At 44.3% G+C, this 19,698-nt stretch overlaps 1 long non-coding RNA gene across 1 annotated transcript in view; it reads left to right on the plus strand.

Annotated features, from left to right (window-relative positions):
* The window catches only part of LOC146869517 (uncharacterized), a 73,537-nt gene that overhangs the window by 28,878 nt on the left and 24,961 nt on the right, over window positions 1–19,698 (plus strand). Inside the window, exon 2 of the long non-coding RNA XR_014981431.1 lies at window positions 7,799–7,876. This is a non-coding gene — a long non-coding RNA (uncharacterized LOC146869517). The remainder of the gene's footprint in view (window positions 1–7,798; window positions 7,877–19,698) is intronic.

Consider the following 19,698-nt stretch of genomic DNA (forward strand, 5'->3'; position numbering starts at 1 on the left):
CCGAGTGGGAAGGGTATGCTCAGACGTGAGTCCCTTGCTCTCCATGCCACTGGAATCAAGCTATCCTGGCTGACGAGGGCTGAAAGCCCGAAACCGGTCCTAGGATGCTTGTTTCCAGTCCAGGGAGGACCTGGCTTGGCAGTTCGGGCTGGACTGTTCCCATGGGGCACAGGGTCAAGACTGATTTGCATATGGCTGGGTTCAAACTGGAATGGCATGGTGAGCAAAAAAACGATGGATTTAGGCCCAGATCTCTGTACTGGGGTGAATGTATGACATTGTTCTGCATTCTGTCCATCTATTGTTGTTTTTGCATTTGTCACCCCGAGTGGGAAGGGTATGCTCAGACGTGAGTCCCTTGCTCTCCATGCCACTGGAATCAAGCTATCCTGGCTGACGAGGGCTGAAAGCCCGAAACCGGTCCTAGGATGCTTGTTTCCAGTCCAGGGAGGACCTGGCTTGGCAGTTCGGGCTGGACTGTTCCCATGGGGCACAGGGTCAAGACTGATTTGCATATGGCTGGGTTCAAACTGGAATGGCATGGTGAGCAAAAAAACGATGGATTTAGGCCCAGATCTCTGTACTGGGGTGAATGTATGACATTGTTCTGCAATCTGTCCATCTATTGTTGTTTTTGCATTTGTCACCCCGAGTGGGAAGGGTATGCTCAGACGTGAGTCCCTTGCTGAAAGCCCGAAACCGGTCCTAGGATGCTTGTTTCCAGTCCAGGGAGGACCTGGCTTGGCAGTTCGGGCTGGACTGTTCCCATGGGGCACAGGGTCAAGACTGATTTGCATATGGCTGGGTTCAAACTGGAATGGCATGGTGAGCAAAAAAACGATGGATTTAGGCCCAGATCTCTGTACTGGGGTGAATGTATGACATTGTTCTGCATTCTGTCCATCTATTGTTGTTTTTGCATTTGTCACCCCGAGTGGGAAGGGTATGCTCAGACGTGAGTCCCTTGCTCTCCATGCCACTGGAATCAAGCTATCCTGGCTGACGAGGGCTGAAAGCCCGAAACCGGTCCTAGGATGCTTGTTTCCAGTCCAGGGAGGACCTGGCTTGGCAGTTCGGGCTGGACTGTTCGCATGGGGCACAGGGTCAAGACTGATTTGCATATGGCTGGGTTCAAACTGGAATGGCATGGTGAGCAAAAAAACGATGGATTTAGGCCCAGATCTCTGTACTGGGGTGAATGTATGACATTGTTCTGCATTCTGTCCATCTATTGTTGTTTTTGCATTTGTCACCCCGAGTGGGAAGGGTATGCTCAGACATGAGTCCCTTGCTCTCCATGCCACTGGAATCAAGCTATCCTGGCTGACGAGGGCTGAAAGCCCGAAACCGGTCCTAGGATGCTTGTTTCCAGTCCAGGGAGGACCTGGCTTGGCAGTTCGGGCTGGACTGTTCCCATGGGGCACAGGGTCAAGACTGATTTGCATATGGCTGGGTTCAAACTGGAATGGCATGGTGAGCAAAAAAACGATGGATTTAGGCCCAGATCTCTGTACTGGGGTGAATGTATGACATTGTTCTGCATTCTGTCCATCTATTGTTGTTTTTGCATTTGTCACCCCGAGTGGGAAGGGTATGCTCAGACGTGAGTCCCTTGCTCTCCATGCCACTGGAATCAAGCTATCCTGGCTGACGAGGGCTGAAAGCCCGAAACCGGTCCTAGGATGCTTGTTTCCAGTCCAGGGAGGACCTGGCTTGGCAGTTCGGGCTGGACTGTTCCCATGGGGCACAGGGTCAAGACTGATTTGCATATGGCTGGGTTCAAACTGGAATGGCATGGTGAGCAAAAAAACGATGGATTTAGGCCCAGATCTCTGTACTGGGGTGAATGTATGACATTGTTCTGCATTCTGTCCATCTATTGTTGTTTTTGCATTTGTCACCCCGAGTGGGAAGGGTATGCTCAGACGTGAGTCCCTTGCTCTCCATGCCACTGGAATCAAGCTATCCTGGCTGACGAGGGCTGAAAGCCCGAAACCGGTCCTAGGATGCTTGTTTCCAGTCCAGGGAGGACCTGGCTTGGCAGTTCGGGCTGGACTGTTCCCATGGGGCACAGGGTCAAGACTGATTTGCATATGGCTGGGTTCAAACTGGAATGGCATGGTGAGCAAAAAAACGATGGATTTAGGCCCAGATCTCTGTACTGGGGTGAATGTATGACATTGTTCTGCATTCTGTCCATCTATTGTTGTTTTTGCAGGCCCACCAGCAGCATTTGGTTTGCCAGCCCTGGGCACACACAGGCCATGCTACTAGGGACTAATAGGTAAACCGAATAAGCCAATCATGGATATATCAGTTCACATGTCAAATTTACACAGGGAGCATTCATGCTGTGGCACTGAATGGCAGTTGCACAGCTCCCAGAGCATCTAATACCAGCAAAAACAGAGGAGGCAGCAGCAAAAAATGGAAGGGAGACCCACGCCAATGGTGCCAGGTCTAACAGTGGTCCTTCCATAGACCATTTGTAAGCAGATGTCCTTCTATAGACCGTTTGTAAGCAGAGGTCCTTCCATAGACCGTTTGTAAGCAGAGGTCATTCCATAGACCATTTGTAGGAAGAGGTCCTTCCATATGCCGTTTGTAAACAGAGGTCCCTCCATATACCGTTTGTAAGCAGAGGTCCTTATATATATCATTTGTAAGCAGAGGTTTTTACACATACTGTTTGTAAGCAGAGGTCCTTCCATATACCGTTTGTAAGCAGAAGTCCTTCCATATACCGTTTGTAAGCAGAGGTCCTTCCATATACCGTTTGTAAGCAGAGATCCTTCCATATAGCGTTTGTTAGCAGAGGTCCTTTCATAGACCAGTTGTAAGCAGAGGTCCTTCCATATACCGTTTGTAAGCAGATGTCCTTTCATATACCGTTTGTAAGCAGTGATCCTTCCATAGACCGTTTGTAAGCAGAGGTTTTTACACATACTGTTTGTAAGCAGAGGTCCTTCCATATACCATTTGTAAGCATAGGTCCTTCCATAGACCGTTTGTAAGCTGAGGTCCTTCCATATACCGTTTGTAGGCAGAGGTCCTTCCATATACCGTTTGTAAGCATAAGTCCTTCCATATACCGTTTGTAAGCATAGGTCCTTCCATATACCGTTTGTAAGCAGAGATCCTTCCATATACCGTTTGTAAGCAGAGGTCCTTCCATAGACCGGTTGTAAGCAGAGGTCCTTCCATAGACCGTTTGTAAGCAGAGGTCCTTCCATAGACCGTTTGTAAGCAGAGGTCCTTCCATATACCGTTTGTAAGCAGGGGTCCTCCCATCAACCGTTTGCAAGCAGTGGTCCTTCCATATTCCGTTTGTAAGCAGAGGTCCTTCCATAGACCGTTTGTAGGAAGAGGTTCTTCCAAAGACCGTTTGTAAGCGGAGGTCCTTCCATAGACCGGTTGTAAGCAGAGGTCCTTCCATAGACCGTTTGTAGGAAGAGGTCCTTCCATATATCATTTGTAAGCAGAGGTCCTTCTATATATCATTTGTAAGCAGAGGTCCTTCCATAAACTATTTGTAAGCAGTGGTCCCTCCATATACCGTTTGTACGCAGAGGTCCTTCCATATACCGTTTGTAAGCAGAGGTCCTTCCATATACCGTTTGTAAGCATAGGTCCTTCCATATATCGTTTGTAAGCAGAGGTCCTTCCATATACCGTTTGTAAGCAGAGGTCCTTCCATATACCGTTTGTAAGCAGAGGTCCTTCCATAGACCGTTTGTAAGCAGTGGTCCTTACCTATACCGTTTGAAAGCAAAGGTCCTTCTATAGACCGTTTGTAAGCAGAGGTCCTTCCATATACCGTTTATAAGCAGGGGTCCTTCCATAGACCGTTTGTAAGCGGAGGTCTTTCCATATACCGTTTGTAAGCGGAGGTTCTTCCAAAATACCGTTTGTAGGAAGAGGTCATTCCTTATACCGTTTGTAAGCAGAGGTCCTTCCATATACCGTTTGTAGGAGGAGGTCCTTCCATATACCATTTGTAAGCAGTGGTCCTTCTATCTATCATTTGGAAGCAGTGTTCCTTCCATATACCATTCATAAGCAGGGGTCCTTCCATATACCGTTTGTAAGCAGAGGTCCTTCCATATACCGTTTGTAAGTAGAGGTCCTTCCATAGACCGTTTGTAAGCAGAGGTCCTTCCATAGACCGGTTGTAAGCAGAGGTCCTTCCATATACCGTTTGTAAGCAGTGGTCCTTCCATAGACCGTTTGTAAGCAGAGGTCCTTACCTATACCGTTTGTAAGCCGAGGTCCATCCATATACTGTTTGTAGGCAGAGGTCCTTCCATATACCGTTTGTAAGCAGAGGTCCTTCCATAGACCGTTTGTAGGCAGAAGTCCTTCCATAGACCATTTGTAAGTGGAGGTCCTTCCATAGACCGTTTGAAAGCAAAGGTCCTTCTATAGACCGTTTGTAAGCAGAGGTCCTTCGATATACCGTTTGTAGGAAGAGGTCCTTCCATATACCATTTGTAGGAAGAGGTCCTTCCATATACCATTTGTAGGAAGAGGTCCTTCCATATACCGTTTGTAAGCAGAGGTCCTTTCATATACCGTTTGCAAGCAGAGGACCTTTCATATACCGTTTGTAAGCAGAGGTCCTTCCATGTACCGTTTGTAAGCGGAGGTCCTTCCATGTACCGTTTGTAAGCAGAGGTCCTTCCATATACCGTTTGTAAGCAGAGGTCCTTCCATATACTGTTTGTAGTAAGAGGTCCTTCCATATACCATTTGTAGGAAGAGGTCCTTCCATATACCGTTTGTAAGCAGAGGTCCTTCCATATACCGTTTGCAAGCAGAGGACTTTTCATATACCGTTGGTAAGCAGATGTCCTTCCATATATCGTTTGTAGGAAGAGGTCCTTCCATATACCGTTTGTAAGCAGTGGTCTTTCCATATACCGTTTGTAAGCAGAGGTCCTTCCATATACCGTTTGTAAGCATAGGTCCTTCCATAGACCATTTGTAAGCAGAGGTCCTTCCATATACCGTTTGTAAGCAGAGGTCCTTCCATTTACTGTTTGTAAGCAGAGGTCCTTCCATAGACGGTTTGTAGGCAGAGGTCCTTCCATTTACCGTTTGTAAGCAGAGGTCCCTCCATAGACCGTTTGTAGGAAGAGGTCCCTCCATAGACCGTTTGTAAGCAGAAGTCCTTCCATAGACCGTTTGTAGGAAGAGGTCCCTCCATAGACCGTTTGTAAGCAGAGGTCCTTCCATATACTGTTTGTAAGCAGAGGTCCTTCCATAGACCGTTTGTAAGCAGAGGTCCTTCCATAGACCGTTTGTAAGCAGAGGTCCTTCCATAGACCGTTTGTAAGCAGAGGTCCTTCCATAGACCTGTTGTAAGCAGAGGTCCTTCCATATACCGTTTGTAAGCAGAGGTCCATCCATAGACCGTTTGTAGGAAGAGGTCCTTCCATAGACCGTTTGTAAGTAGAGGTCCTTCCATATACGGTTTGTAAGCAGAAGTCCTTCCATAGACCGTTTGTAAGCAGAGGTCCTTCCATAGACCGTAGGTAAGCAAAGGTTCTTACATATACCGTTTGTAGGAAGAGGTCCTTCCATATACCGTTTGTAAGCAGTAGTCCTTCTATATATCATTTTGAAGCAGTAGTCCTTCCATATACCGTTTGTAAGCAGATGTCCTTTCATATACTATGATACAGCAAAGGTAGTGGTGGTTTCGACAGTTGCACCTCCAATCCTACAAAAAGTCTTAGTTCGTGCTAGTTATTTCTGGCCAGATTCTTATTTGTGTAATGTCGGTGCCCCTCAAGGTAACAGTAACATCCCACTGCCACAGATGTTGGCTCAACGTAGGTTCCAATGGAATTCGTTGTCAAGAATTTTTCAAAACTACTTTTACCCCGGCACTCCAATATTTAGTATCATAACAGCATGTGCTATTAAGGGAGTAGATTCCCAGTCCTGACCTGTTTAAAGTGTCCTGACTACTGATTTGTGAAATGAACACTGCTTGGGTCTTTATGTAGAAAGAGAACATCAGAATATTGCATTCATTTGATGATTTAATGTCTCGTTGGATAAAGTTTCTCTCAATACAATTCTTGTCAACAAAACATAATACAATGTGTAAGCAGTATTGTTGCATATTCTTCTTCACTTTGATCCCGAAGAACTAATGCAGGCAGCCGACACGTGTTTCGTTACTAAACGTAACTTCCTCAAGGCTTATTCGTCTTGTCATTAACAGATATCTTAGTCGTGTCGGAAAGATTTCCAGAACGAATAAGTTCTTAGACCTTGTTTTAAAAGACACGTTGCTTCCTGATCAGATGAGAGCAACCTGTTGTACCCCCAAGGCCAGATAAATACAATTCTTTCTTGGAGAAAGAATAAGAAAAACTATATGAGGTGACCTTAATCTGAATCCTCATATATCATGCTGTGTGGTCACGTTTTACAATGTCATGAGTTACTTTTTGAAAAGCCTCACGTATCATGCTATATGTCTATATTTATTAATCTTCTTGCTTCAAGCTTATATTACTTTTTTGTGGGTGCAACTGAATTTGTAAACATAATTAAAAAAGCTCTGGGAGTTTTCCCGAAAGCGTACAATATTAATGGGTTCAGATAATGTACGAACGTAATTTGAATAATCAACTCCCTGTACCCAAACTCGTTAGTTTCCGCCCTACTGCTTCAAAGTACTAAACTATTGAAAGAACAGAAAATATAAATCCTTTAAGAGAGTACTTTTATTAGTCTACCCTCATTTAGCCTGATCCTTTTTTGTTCCGTTTGGGCTCCTCTCTCGCATGTTTCAAGCACATTCTTTAGTAAACAAGCATTGGCATAGCCAATAGGTCTCGCCTTTGGGACCTTATAAGTGTTTAGCCATGTAACAGTTGATGTTGCTGCACCAAGGATATTGTGCTGAATAACTAAATACTTATAAGGGCACAAAGGCGAGACCTATTGGCTATGCCAATGCTTGTTTTAACATGTGTATAGCGCTTAGTACGTCTCAGTGTCATAGGTTCATAGCCAGTTTTTCAGGTTCCCTTGTGCAAGGAAGGACATTTCCCCCCTGGCTGCTGTTTCAATGACAAAATACATCAATAATCAGGGATCAGTGGTCTGAAGATTTCCCTGCCCTGGTGTCACTGCACCTGCCGCACCAATGGAAGCTACGCCCTGCTACCCATGTGTGGGGTGCTAAAATGTACGTAAAAAAATGTTAAGAGATAATGTTCAACGCGTTTCAGGGTTACGCTTTTAGCAACATATCTCTGGATGATAAATTCACTCATAGCCAAAGCGGAATATTATTTCTGAACAGCAGGAAGTCTAGGTAGACATGTGTGGATGGAGAAAGACCTAGTCAAATGGAAACAAATCATTAAGACAGAATTTTGTTGCTGAAGAATCAGACTTGGAAAACGTGCATTAAAATCGTAAAGTTTTCTTTTCACGAAAAAAGATTAATTGATATTTGGAGTAACATTTTATTAACTTCTCTTTGATAATGGAAAAGTTTTTGTTATTGTTGTTCTCATTATCGCTCTGTATATTTCTCTGTGAATTGTACGGACATTACTTATTATTGTGCAGAGAAAAGCTGATGTCCTTCTCTTGAGCCTGGCTTCTTGTCTCTTCAGAGGTTAATCATCCTGCGCAGCCCACGTTAGCTTCTTTCATTTTTCCCAAACTGTTTTACTCTCCCGCATTCTTTTCCTAATTAATTCCGTAATATGCGAATTAATTGTTTTAAAAAATGTTTATGTAAAGCTTACTTTTACTTCTTTTTTTATAGCCCACAGAACGTGGTTCGACGAGAGTACACGCCCTAAATAATGTAAACAGGGTACTTCAGGTTCTACATCACAACAATGTGAGTGTGCATTATTTCATATGGACTATTTGTAATAAGTGGCTGTATGTGAGAAATGTAAACAGTTTTGTTTTTATCATTCCTGATGTTCTGTTATACTTCTCCAAATTCCTGAGTTTCATGCACATATCCGCATGTGACTACCAGGTCAAAATGTAGCGTCAGGTAAGTGGCCAGGAAGTCCGCTTCTTCAAGATAGCTCATCTAGTCAACATGTCCAGAAGTCACCACTCCGCAAGTTAACTGGCAAAAACATCATAAGGTCTGTTGGCGTACACATGTTGCGCATTTAACATACCCTTTATGTTGAAACTAGAAACTTCAAAAAGCTATAAAACAGCAGCAATCATTGTAAAGATTTGCTCCCAAAATCAGAAACTACTTATAAATCACATTAGGGAAAAAAATCCCCCTGATATGTTTATCAGGAAGTGTTCTTGTAAATAAGTGGATAATTTACCATAATTAATACAGTTTGGCCGACATTGCATGTACCTGCTCACCAGTTTCTCTTTAATGACATGAATTCTTTAATATGCCCTTAGGTAAGGGTGAATTTCCAGGTTGATCTTATGTAGGTTATTTGGATAGGAATGGTTCCAAGACTTACTCACCAGTAAATATCCAATGACGCAGACACCCTTCTGAGGGTCTAACGAACAAGTTTACTTCTGTGAATGCTGCTCATGAGCAGTGGGTTTAAAATGTCTAAACCCTCTGTGCAAGCAGGGAGTACCAGTGAAATGACTCTGCTGGGACTTGGAAAACATTTTTTCATTAGGTACAAGTAGCCTTAAGCTTGGTAGACGAGTAAGCTGCTGTAAAATTGTGTTAAGCCTTTCTCATTTTTTCGCAAACACAACTTGGTTCTTTGGACAAATTAGCATTTTTATCAATAAAGTGTATTCGGATTTCCATACGAAGCAGGATAGCAAACTCCGAAGTTTTTAGGTTTGGGTTTTGACAGTACAGCTGTTAAATAAACCTATTGCAAACAATTTACATGGATTGGTCTTTGGATCTAATCCTTTCAACCATTGGCTTTCTTTGACCAGCCATTGTCAATTATGCCTCAGCTCAGTCCAGTTGAGTATTCTTCTGTTACGTGAAGCTATTGGTTGTCTGTCGTCCTCTCCTTGAATGCTTGCATTCACCTGCATGTGTGGCTAATTTACAGCTATAGCCTCCCTGTCCTTTCCTACATGTGTCTCCTCCTCGCTAAATGCACAATAAACCCAGACCTTTTGGCTTTGATAGGATTTGTTTTCCTTGACTCTGTGCTCATATGATACTGCAGAGAAACGTCATCCCTGGGCCTTCAGAAGCACTCTGTAAAGTAAAAGAGATACAAAGAATAATAATAATATACTACTATGGCGTTAGTCACTGGGCTTATGGAACACTGACTATTTTGATGCAGCGGGTCAAGCGCACATGCTTCACCCTGCTGATTCCACTGACAGACTCTTACAAAAGGTTCTCTTTACCATGGTCTCCATTATTGGGTGTGGAATGGAAAAAGTTGAAACACCTGACCAAACAAATAAAACAAGACAGGGCTTTTTTGTAAAGTATGGTTGTAGCAGGCGGGTTGGTGATGGGAGTAAGGAAAAGGCGCAGAGTTACTCAGAAGACACAATTGAAGGACCTGAGGTTTGTGATTTGAGGAATGAACAGGCATCAGTTGAGCACAAAAAAAGGTTGAAACATGGGGCAGCAACATTAGAAGCTGGTGGAAAACAGTGGGCATGAGGGTGGTACCAGTGTGAACCATTGTGTGAAATAGGTTGTATGACAGAAGCACGCATGGCTAAACCACAATTGCCTCTGCAGCGCTGATCCAACAACGAATGTGTCTCAACAACTCATTCCTTTACCATGCATATCTTTACCATGCAATTTCGTGATTAAGACGTAATTGGTAAAGGATATGCGTGGTAAAAATCACACCCCAGCCTTCCTGCACTGAGCCCTAAAACTCAACCCCACGTATTTAAAACTTGCCCGTTCCCAGACCTTGATCCCTGCTACTGCCCCAGCCCTGAAAACTGTCTCCCCAGCACCAACCCCTAAAACTGGCCTCCACGTCCTAAAAACTTCCCTAACCCAGTCCCCTGCCCTGAGCCCTAAAACTGCCCGAGCGCTGAAACTGCCCGTTCCCTCAGTCGAGCCCTAAATCTGAGCTCCATGTTCTAAAAACTACCCTGACCCCAACCCCCCACCCTGATCCCTAAAGACTGACCCCTATGCCTGAAAACTTCCTCAACCCCTCCCTGAGCCCGGCCTCTACTCAGTTACACATACAGTACTAAATCACACTATTGACATTAATACCTTCTCTTCCATGTGTGTCTCTTAAGCGACCTACATGAGCGTTTTACCATGTTACACATTTAACCTCACATTGCATTTATACAAACTAAACACTATGCATTTTACTGAATACCTTCACAATATAATTGCACATTGCTAACACTTCTATATTAAATCGATACAGCTTATACATTTCTTAATACATTTCACACGAAATACCTGAGTATACATTTGGTTATATGCGGGTGCCAACTAACAGTGAATATGGCGCACCCCTACAATTTTCAACTCTTTAGGCGCTACATCACAAGGAAGGACATTTCCCCCCTGGCTGCTGTTTCAATGACAAAATACATCAATAATCAGGGATCAGTGGTCTGAAGATTTCCCTACCCTGGTGTCACTGCACCTGCCTCACCAATGGAAGCTACGCCCTGCTACCCATGTGTGGGGTGCTAAAATGTACGTAAAAAAATATTAAGAGATAATGTTCAACCTTATAAGTGTTTACCCATGCAACAGATGATGTTGTTGCACCAAGGATATTGTGCTGCATAACTAAATACTTATAAGGTCCCAAAAGCGAGACCTATTGGCTATGCCAATGCATGTTATACTGTTTCTTCCACGGTTTGAATACGCTACTGCTTTCTATGTCTCGGACTTGAAATTTAATGTCGGGCCGTTTCGATATTCCCGTTTTTACTTATTTCAGATACGGAGTATCACACCTCCTACGAACAGATTAGCGTCTTATTGTCCATATACCCTCCTCAAATGGAGAAACCTCCATGCCTTTGGTGGTCCGATGATGGCATACTTATAGTGCGCAATACTAAGGATTAAGGTTAGCGTTAGCTCTTAGAAAATTAACTTATAGTATGGCCTGAATTGAGCATTTGACTAAGCACAGTGTATGATGGGAGTTGTGTTTTTTTTGGGCGGTTATGGAGTGACCGCTGTGAAATTTGACAAACTCTATTTCCGTGTGAATAGCAAGTTGAGTGCCTATGCAGCGCCTCCCACCCTTTATACCAGTGATAGCAGGGTGATGATATTACCAGGAATATGATGCATGCCGTTTTTTAGTGGTACCTCTTGGCTGATACACTTTTGTTTTTTGGTTTTCATAATTTACTTTTAAAACCTTTTTTCGCTTGCCTAGTTCTAGGATATGTTGGACATTGGCCTTTAAATATTATAGTTTAACATTAGACATTATACTCTCTCATAGGGATTGTAGGTGCAAGTGCAATACACTGCATCCTATGAATGATTTGAAAGTATACGGAGACAGGAAATTTAGAAACCTAAGGTATGCTTTTATTCATCTATTTGTTGGAATCCACTTGCAATTGAGTGATTATGCTCAACCGTTATATACAATATTACTGTTTTGAATCATGTAAAAACTTTGAGAGATGGCCATCTCATTGAATTTTGAAAGGCATCAGACCTAGTAAGCTACTCTCTCCCTCTTTCCTTGCCCCAGTCTCTTTATGGCCACATATGGAATATGCAGAGAGTAGTCTCCTCATGACCACATAAAGAATATAGAGATTGATCATTCTGCCAGTTGGTCATGTATATTGGTTTGAGATATGTTTTATGAATCATGGAAATGAGTGTGTAATGGAAACACGGGTACGTGAAGTATGCTTCTTAAAAAAGGAAATAATAGAAAGAGTATATTTCCTGATGTACAATCATGATGTACTGACAGTTGTTCAGGATACATTGCCATACTTCTCTCCATACAAATTTCAGATTTTTTGCTTAGATGCAGTTGTGCGATTTGTTATGCAATGGTCTATGTACTAGTTAAATGTCTGATGTTTATTTTTCTGTCTGTCGGTTTCCTTGAAGCTAATGTTTTAATATTTATCTGTTTGTTTTGTCGGTCCTGTGTCTTATGATTTGAATGTGATATATATGTTGTCTTGTCATGTTGCAGCCCTGATGAAGTTCCCCTTGCGGGAATGAAACGCGTTGGCTGGACCTTTTATAAAAGATGAATTCTCTAACAGTTGAAATAAAGAAGTTATTTATTTTTTACCACCTGCCTCTTGGACTTTCTGAACTGTGCACCCCCACCTATTCTTAATCTTTGTTGATCTGGAACACAGTGACGCTGCTCAACGGCTGGCGCTTGGGGTTGATTGCACAACTATTACTGGAACTGGTGTGAGGTGCGGCAAGAGAGGCCCGCCATTGTCCCAATTAGAATATTAAAGGGCTACACCCTTTGATAACCCCTGCTCAACCCTGTGGTAACGTAGCACAAGCAGCTAGGCTTATCTCAGAGTCAGTGTGTGAAGCATTTATGACCTAACACAGTGAGGAACACTATAAAGGGACACCACACAAGTAGTTATAAAAAAATAAGTATCTTTATATATAGATTTAACACAAGACCAATAACGGTAAAAAGCGATAATACTGAAAAAAGAATTACTCTTGAAATGCTGCAAAAATAGTTCAAAGTGTGCAAAGAGGAGTTCAGTTCAAAGCAGTGGTCTCTGCGACCTTTTTACTTACAAAGTACCTGGATTTCGTAGCAAAACCAACAAAATGTCGCAAAGTAGCTGTAGCGATGATTTTCTGCACGCAAGGCCGGTGATGCGATGAATCTTTGCCACGAGGGAGGAGACGATGCGCCAATCTGCTGATGCGTGCGGAGACAAAGCGACAAACTTCTGCACGCTAAGCCGCTGATGAGATGACTCCTTGCCGCGAGGGAGGAGACGATGCGACGATCCTGTTGCATGTGCGATCGGGTTGCGATGTGAAGAAATGGCGCTCCGCGAGGGAGCGAAAATCCTGATGCAATGAAAATGGCGGACGCCCGGCATCCGCGCTACGATGTCGTGATGCGATGATCTTTGGTTACCGAGCACTTGACAGCCCACAAACGTGCGATGCGATGATCTTTGGGTTAGCGAGCCTTTGGCAGCCCGCAAACGTGCGATGCAATAATCTTTGGGTTAGCGAGCATTTGGCAGCCCGCAAACGTGCGATGATCTCCGGTAGCGAGCCCTCAGCAGTAGCAGCGTGATGATTTTCCGTGCTCTTTCAGCTGCAGCGGCTCGCAAACGGGCGTAAGCGACGATTTCAGCACTCTCTTCTCTGTAGTAGAACTAGAGGCCCTGGAACTCACAGGAGCCTCACCTGCAGATAGAAATCCTCGCCAGGAGGAAACTGGTGGCTGGTGGTGAAGTCTGATGTGCCTGAGACTTCAGCAGGAGGCTAGCTCACTCCTAGCCCTTCGGTGATTGCTGTAGGAAGATAAATAAAAGTTCCTTCAAAGTCCTTTTCCCTCTTCTTCCAAGTCCAATGGTAACCACTGCAGGCCAATCCAAGAAACAGCACACAAGCACAAGGATAGTCACCTCCTGCAGATTCCTATAGTTACACGGACAGAGGTTCGTCTTGTTGTCCAGGAGCAATACCAATTGTAGGGGTTTCAGCACAGTTATTTATGCCCCAAAAGTCTTTGTTCTAAGAAGCTACAAGTCACTGAACCCAGCCAGAACCAGTTCTGCCCAGTACTGGAGCACTTTGTTTACCAGGCTGCATCCATCCTTTCAGAAAGAGGGGGTCTGCCATCAGACGCACAGCGGGAGGTGGAGCCAGCATTCACCTTGCCAGGCACAGCCCTAATCAGGTCCAGGAGCTACCCCTCCCCATACTCCAATGCAGATCTCTCTATTCAACCCAGGGCTGACTCAGCCTGCCCTGTCCCTCCAAAACCAGACCGCCAATACATATAACAGCAGAGCACACTGAAATGCTTAGGCAAGAAAATCCCTACTTTCTAAAAGTGGTATTTTCAAACACAGAATATAAAAATAAACTTTACTAAAAGATGAATTTTAATATTCTGAACTCAGGCATACTAAATTCGTTTTTCTACCATGTTCCTTGGGTCAGTTAGGACTATAGAATGTAATAGTCAAACTGCCCATTCTGGGCTATGGAGAACAGGTAGCCTTACAGTAGTGAAAAACGAAATTGGGTGTAATTCACTACCAGGACATGCTACACACACCAAGGCATGTCCTACCTTACACATACAATGCACCCTACCATAGGGGAGGCTTACATGATGCCAAGGGAAGGTTCAGGTGCTGGAAAGTGGGTGCACTTCACAGCCAAGATGGCAGTTCTGGACTGCACACAGACTCTGCAGTGGCAGGTCTGAGACACACTTTACAAGCTGCTTCTGTGGGTGACGCAAAACAGAGCTGCAAGCCCACCAGCAGCATTTGGTTTACCAGCCCTGGGCGCACACAGGCCACGCTACTAGGGACTAACAGGTAAACCAAATAAGCCAATCATGGATATACCAATTCACATGTCATATTTACACAGGGAGCATTCGCGCTGTGGCACTGAGTGGCAGTGGCACAGCGCCCAGAGCATCTTATACCAGCAAAAACAGAAGTGGCAACAGCGAAATATTGTAAGCAGAGGTCCTTCCATATACCGTTTGTAAGCAGATGTCCTTCTATAGACCGTTTGTAAGCAGAGGTCCTTCCATAGACCGTTTGTAAGCAGAGGTCCTTCCATAGACCGTTTAGAAGCAGAGGTCCCTCCATATACCGTTTGTAAGCAGAGATCCTTCCATAGACCGTTTGTAAGCAGAGGTCCTTCCATAGACCGTTTGTAGGAAGAGGTCCTTCCATATACCATTTGTAAGCAGATGTCCTTCTATAGACCGTTTGTAAGCAGAGGTCCTTCCATAGACCGTTTGTAGGAAGAGGTCCTTCCATAGACCGTTTAGAAGCAGAGGTCCCTCCATATACCGTTTGTAAGCAGAGATCCTTCCATAGACCGTTTGTAAGCAGAGGTCCTTCCATAGACCGTTTGTAGAAAGAGGTCCTTCCATATACCATTTGTAAGCAGAGGTCCTTCCGTATACCGTTTGTAAGCAGAGGTTCTTCCATATACCGTTTGTAAGTAGAGGTCCTTCCATAGACCGTTTGTAAGCAGTGGTCCTTCCATAGACCGTTTGTAAGCAGAGGTCCTTCCATAGACCGTTTGTAAGCAGAGGTCCTTCCATATACCGTTTGAAAGCAGAGGTTCTTCCATATACCGTTTGTAAGCAGAGGTCCTTCCATAGACCGTTTGTAAGCAGAGGTCCTTCCATATACAGTTTGTAAGCAGATGTCCTTCCATAGACCATTTGTAAGCAGATGTCCTTCCATAGACCGTTTGTAAGCAGAGGTCCTTCCATAGACCGTTTGTAAGCAGAGGTCCTTCCGTATACCGTTTGTAATCAGAGGTCCTTCCGTATACCGTTTGTAATCAGAGGTCCTTCCGTATACCGTTTGTAAGCAGAGATCCTTCCATATACCGTTTGTAAGCAGAGGTGTTGTAAGCAGACGTCCTTCCATAGACCGTTTATAAGCAGAGGTTCTTCCATAGACCGTTTGTAAGTAGAGGTCCTTCCATATACCGTTTGTAAGCAGAGGTCCTTCCATATACCGTTTGTAAGCAGAGGTCCTTCCATAGACCGTTTGTAGGAAGAGGTCCTTTCATATACCGTGTGTAAGCAGTGGTCCTTCCATATACCGTTTGTAGGCAGAGGTCCTTCCATAGACCGTTTGTAAGCAGCGGTCCTTCCATACACAGTTTGGAAGCAGATTTCCTTTCATATACCGTTTCTAAGCAGAGGTCCTTCCATATACCGTTTGTAGGCAGAGGTCCTTCCATACACCGTTTGTAGGCAGAGGTCCTTCTATAGACCGTTTGTAAGCAGAGGTCCTTCCATAGACCATTTGGAAACAGTTGTGTGAGAAACTCCAGTGAACAGCCACTGTGGCCTCCCCCACTTTACATAGTGGAGAATTAAGTGAATGGAACATATTATATGTTTGCTGTTTAACTAAAGCTCATCTTAACGATATGTCCTTGCATCATTAATTAGTGAAGGTAGTTAAAAAGCTGGTCACCATCAAGCCAGAGGAGAGAGTGCCAGGGGGCACCCAGCCAGACAACAGGGCCACCCTCTCAAAGGAAGGTAATGGCAGTGCTGGGAAAAGACAGTTTTTTCTCTTTGCATATTATAGGGGAGAGGATGTAACCTTACGGCTAGAGCAGTCGACCTCGAAGCTGGGAAACCGGGTTCGAGTCTCGACAACGACGCTCAATATCATGTGATTCTGGGCAAATCACTTTATCTCCTTGTGCCTTACAAAAATGGATGTGTCCTTCCGTAACGTAACTGGTGCTTATGTAAAGCGCTCTGATACCCGATGTCTCGGGTCTAGTTCACGCTATATAATACTCTAAAAGAAAGAAGAAGACTTCCAGCTTAGAGGGAAATGCCATTGAGCATTGAATTGAATTGAATGCTTCCTAGTGGTTTCTTAACATTGGAGAAGACCTTACAAACAAGAATTTGCACCTTCAAGATCTTTGATTTGCTCTGTACCAGTTTCTTTCACCAAACGTGCTGGGATTTTGCTGCACAAGAGGAAGATACAGTTTGCTCGCCCCTGTCCCTCACAGTTTCATGTCCAGCATAGACCCAAAGTGATATTACAAGAGGGGACATCACAGGAAGCAATAATACTAATTATCTAAACTTGTTTGCTCCATCTAGCTACTATTGTCCAAGTCAGTTCTGCCTACAACTCTCAAAGTCCTACAGACTCAATTCTTTCTCTCCAAACGTTTGCCATCTCATCACAGCAAACCCCTGTAAGTGGATACTCAGAAGCTGGATGCATTCTCAGCACTTCCCCTGAACAGCAATGCATTGACATATCTCTGGGAGGAAGGCTTTCATTGCTTTACCGTTTTGACATTCAAGCCAGAGATGACCAATATAGGTGTAGGAGGGCAGTACCAGTTCATTGTAGGGGGGTGTATCTTCCATTGCTTTTATGCTACTCTGCACCCCCATTCTTACTTTTGCAACATATTCGCCCCAAAATTGTATAATTCCTTGTAAGCAGTGGTCCTTCCATATATCATTTGTAAGCAGTGGTCCTTCCATATATCGTTTGTAGGAAGAGGTCCTCCCATATACCGTTTGTAGGCAGAGGTCCTTCCATAGACCGTTTGTAAGCAGAGGTCCTTCCATACACCGTGTATAAGCAGATGTCCTTCCATTTACCGTTTGTAAGCAGAGGTCCTTCCATATATCATTTGGAAGAAGTGGTTCTTCCATAGACCGTTTGTAAGCAGAGGTCCCTCCATAGACCGTTTGTAGGCAGAGATCCTTCCATAGACCGTTTGTAAGCAGAGGTCCTTCCATATATCGTTAGTAAGCAGAGGTCCTTCCATATACCGTTTGTAAGCAGAGGTCCTTCCATATACCGTTTGTAAGCAGAGGTCCTTCCATAGACCGTTTGTAAGCAGTGGTCCTTCCATATACCGTTTGTAGGCAGAGGTCCTTCCATAGACCGTTTGTAAGCAGAGGTCCTTCCATAGACCGTTTGTAAGCAGAGGTCCTTCCATAGACCGTTTGTAAGCAGAGGTCCTTCCATAGACCGTTTTTAAGCAGAGGTCCTTCCATAGACCGTTTGTAAGCAGAGGTCATTCCATAGACCTTTTGTAAGCAGATGTCCTTGCATAGACCGTTTGTAAGCAGATGTCCTTTCATTTACCGTTTGTAGGCAGAGGTCCTTCCATAGACCGTTTTGTAAGCAGAGGTCCTTCCATATACCGTTTGTAAGCAGAGGTCCTTCCAAGGTCCTTCCATAGACCGTTTCTAAGCAGAGGTCCTTCCATACACCGTTTCTAAGCAGAGGTCCTTCCATAGACCGTTTGTAGGCAGAGGTCCTTCCATAGACCGTTTGTAGGCAGAGGTCCTTCCATAGACCGTTTGTAGGCAGAGGTCCTTCCATATACCGTTTGTAAGCAGAGGTCCTTCCATATACCGTTTGTAAGCAGAGGTCCTTCCATATACCGTTTGTAAGCAGAGGTCCTTCCATATACCGTTTGTAAGCAGAGGTCCTTCCATAGACCGTTTGTAAGCAGTGGTCCTTCCATAGACCGTTTGTAGGCAGAGGTCCTTCCATAGACCGTTTGTAGGCAGAGGTCCTTCCATAGACCGTTTGTAAGCAGAGGTCCTTCCATAGACCGTTTGTAAGCAGAGGTCCTTCCATAGACCGTTTGTAAGCAGAGGTCCTTCCATAGACCGTTTGTAAGCAGTGGTCCTTCCATATACCGTTTGTAAGCAGAGGTCCTTCCATATACAGTTTGTAAGCGGAGGTCCTTCCATATACCGTTTGTAAGCAGAGGTCCTTCCATACACCGTTTGTAAGCAGAGGTCCTTCCATAGACCGTTTGTAAGCAGAGGTCCTTCCATAGACCGTTAGTAAGCAGTGGTCCTTCCATAGACCGTTTGTAAGCAGATGTCCTTCCATAGACCGTTTGTAGGCAGAGGTTCTTCCATAGACCGTTTGTAGGCAGAGGTCCTTCCATACACCGTTTATAGGCAGAGGTCCTTCCATAGACCGTTTGTAAGCAGAGGTCCTTTCACATACCATTTGGAAACAATTGTGTAAGAAACTCCAGTGAACAGCCACTGTGACCTCCCCCACTTTACATATTGGAGAATTAACTGAATGGAACATATTATAGGTTTGCAGGTTAACTAAAGCTCATCTTAACGATATGTCCTTGCATCATTAATTAATGAAGGTAGTTAAAAAGCCGGTCACCATCAAGCCAGAGGGGAGTGTGCCAGGGGGCACCCAGCCAGACAACAGGGCCACCCTCTCAAAGGAAGGTAACGGCAGTGCTGGGAAAAGACAGTTTTTTCCCTTTGCATATGATAGGGGAGAGGATGTAGCCTTGCGGCTAGAGCAGTAGATCTCGAAGCTGGGGAACCGGGTTCGAGTCTTGACAACGACGCTCTATATCCTGTGATTCTGGGCAAATCACTTTATCTCCTTGTGCCTTACAAAAATGGATGTGTCCTTCTGTAACGTAACTGGTGCTCATGTAAAGTGCTCTGATACCCCATGTCTCGGGTCTAGTTCACGCTATATAAAACTCTAAAAGAAAGAAGAAGACTTCCAGCTTAGAGGCAAATGCCTTTGAGCATTGAATTGAATGCTTCCTAGTGGTTTCTTAACATTGGAGAAGACCTTACAAACAAGAATTTGCACCTTCAAGGACTTTGATTTGCTCTGTACCAGTTTCTTTCACCAAAGGTGCTGGGATTTTGCTGCACAAGAGGAAGATACAGTTTGCTCGCCCCCGTCCCTCACAGTCCCATGTCCAGCATAGACCCAAAGAGATATTACAAGAGGGGACATCACAGGAAGCAATAATACTAATTATCTAAACTTGTTTGCTCCCCCTAGCTTCTATTGTCCACATCAGTTCTGCCTACAACTCTCCAAGTCCTGCGGACTCAATTCTTTCTCTCCAAACGTTTGCCATCTCATCAAACCCTGTAAGTGGATACTCAGAAGCTGGAAGAATTCTCAGCACTTCCCCTGAGCAGCAATGCATTGACATATCTCTGGGAGGAAGACTTTCATTGCATT

Source organism: Triturus cristatus, chromosome 1_1 (genome assembly GCF_964204655.1).
Source record: "Triturus cristatus chromosome 1_1, aTriCri1.1, whole genome shotgun sequence".
In the NCBI taxonomy this organism is placed as follows: Eukaryota; Metazoa; Chordata; class Amphibia; order Caudata; family Salamandridae; genus Triturus; species Triturus cristatus.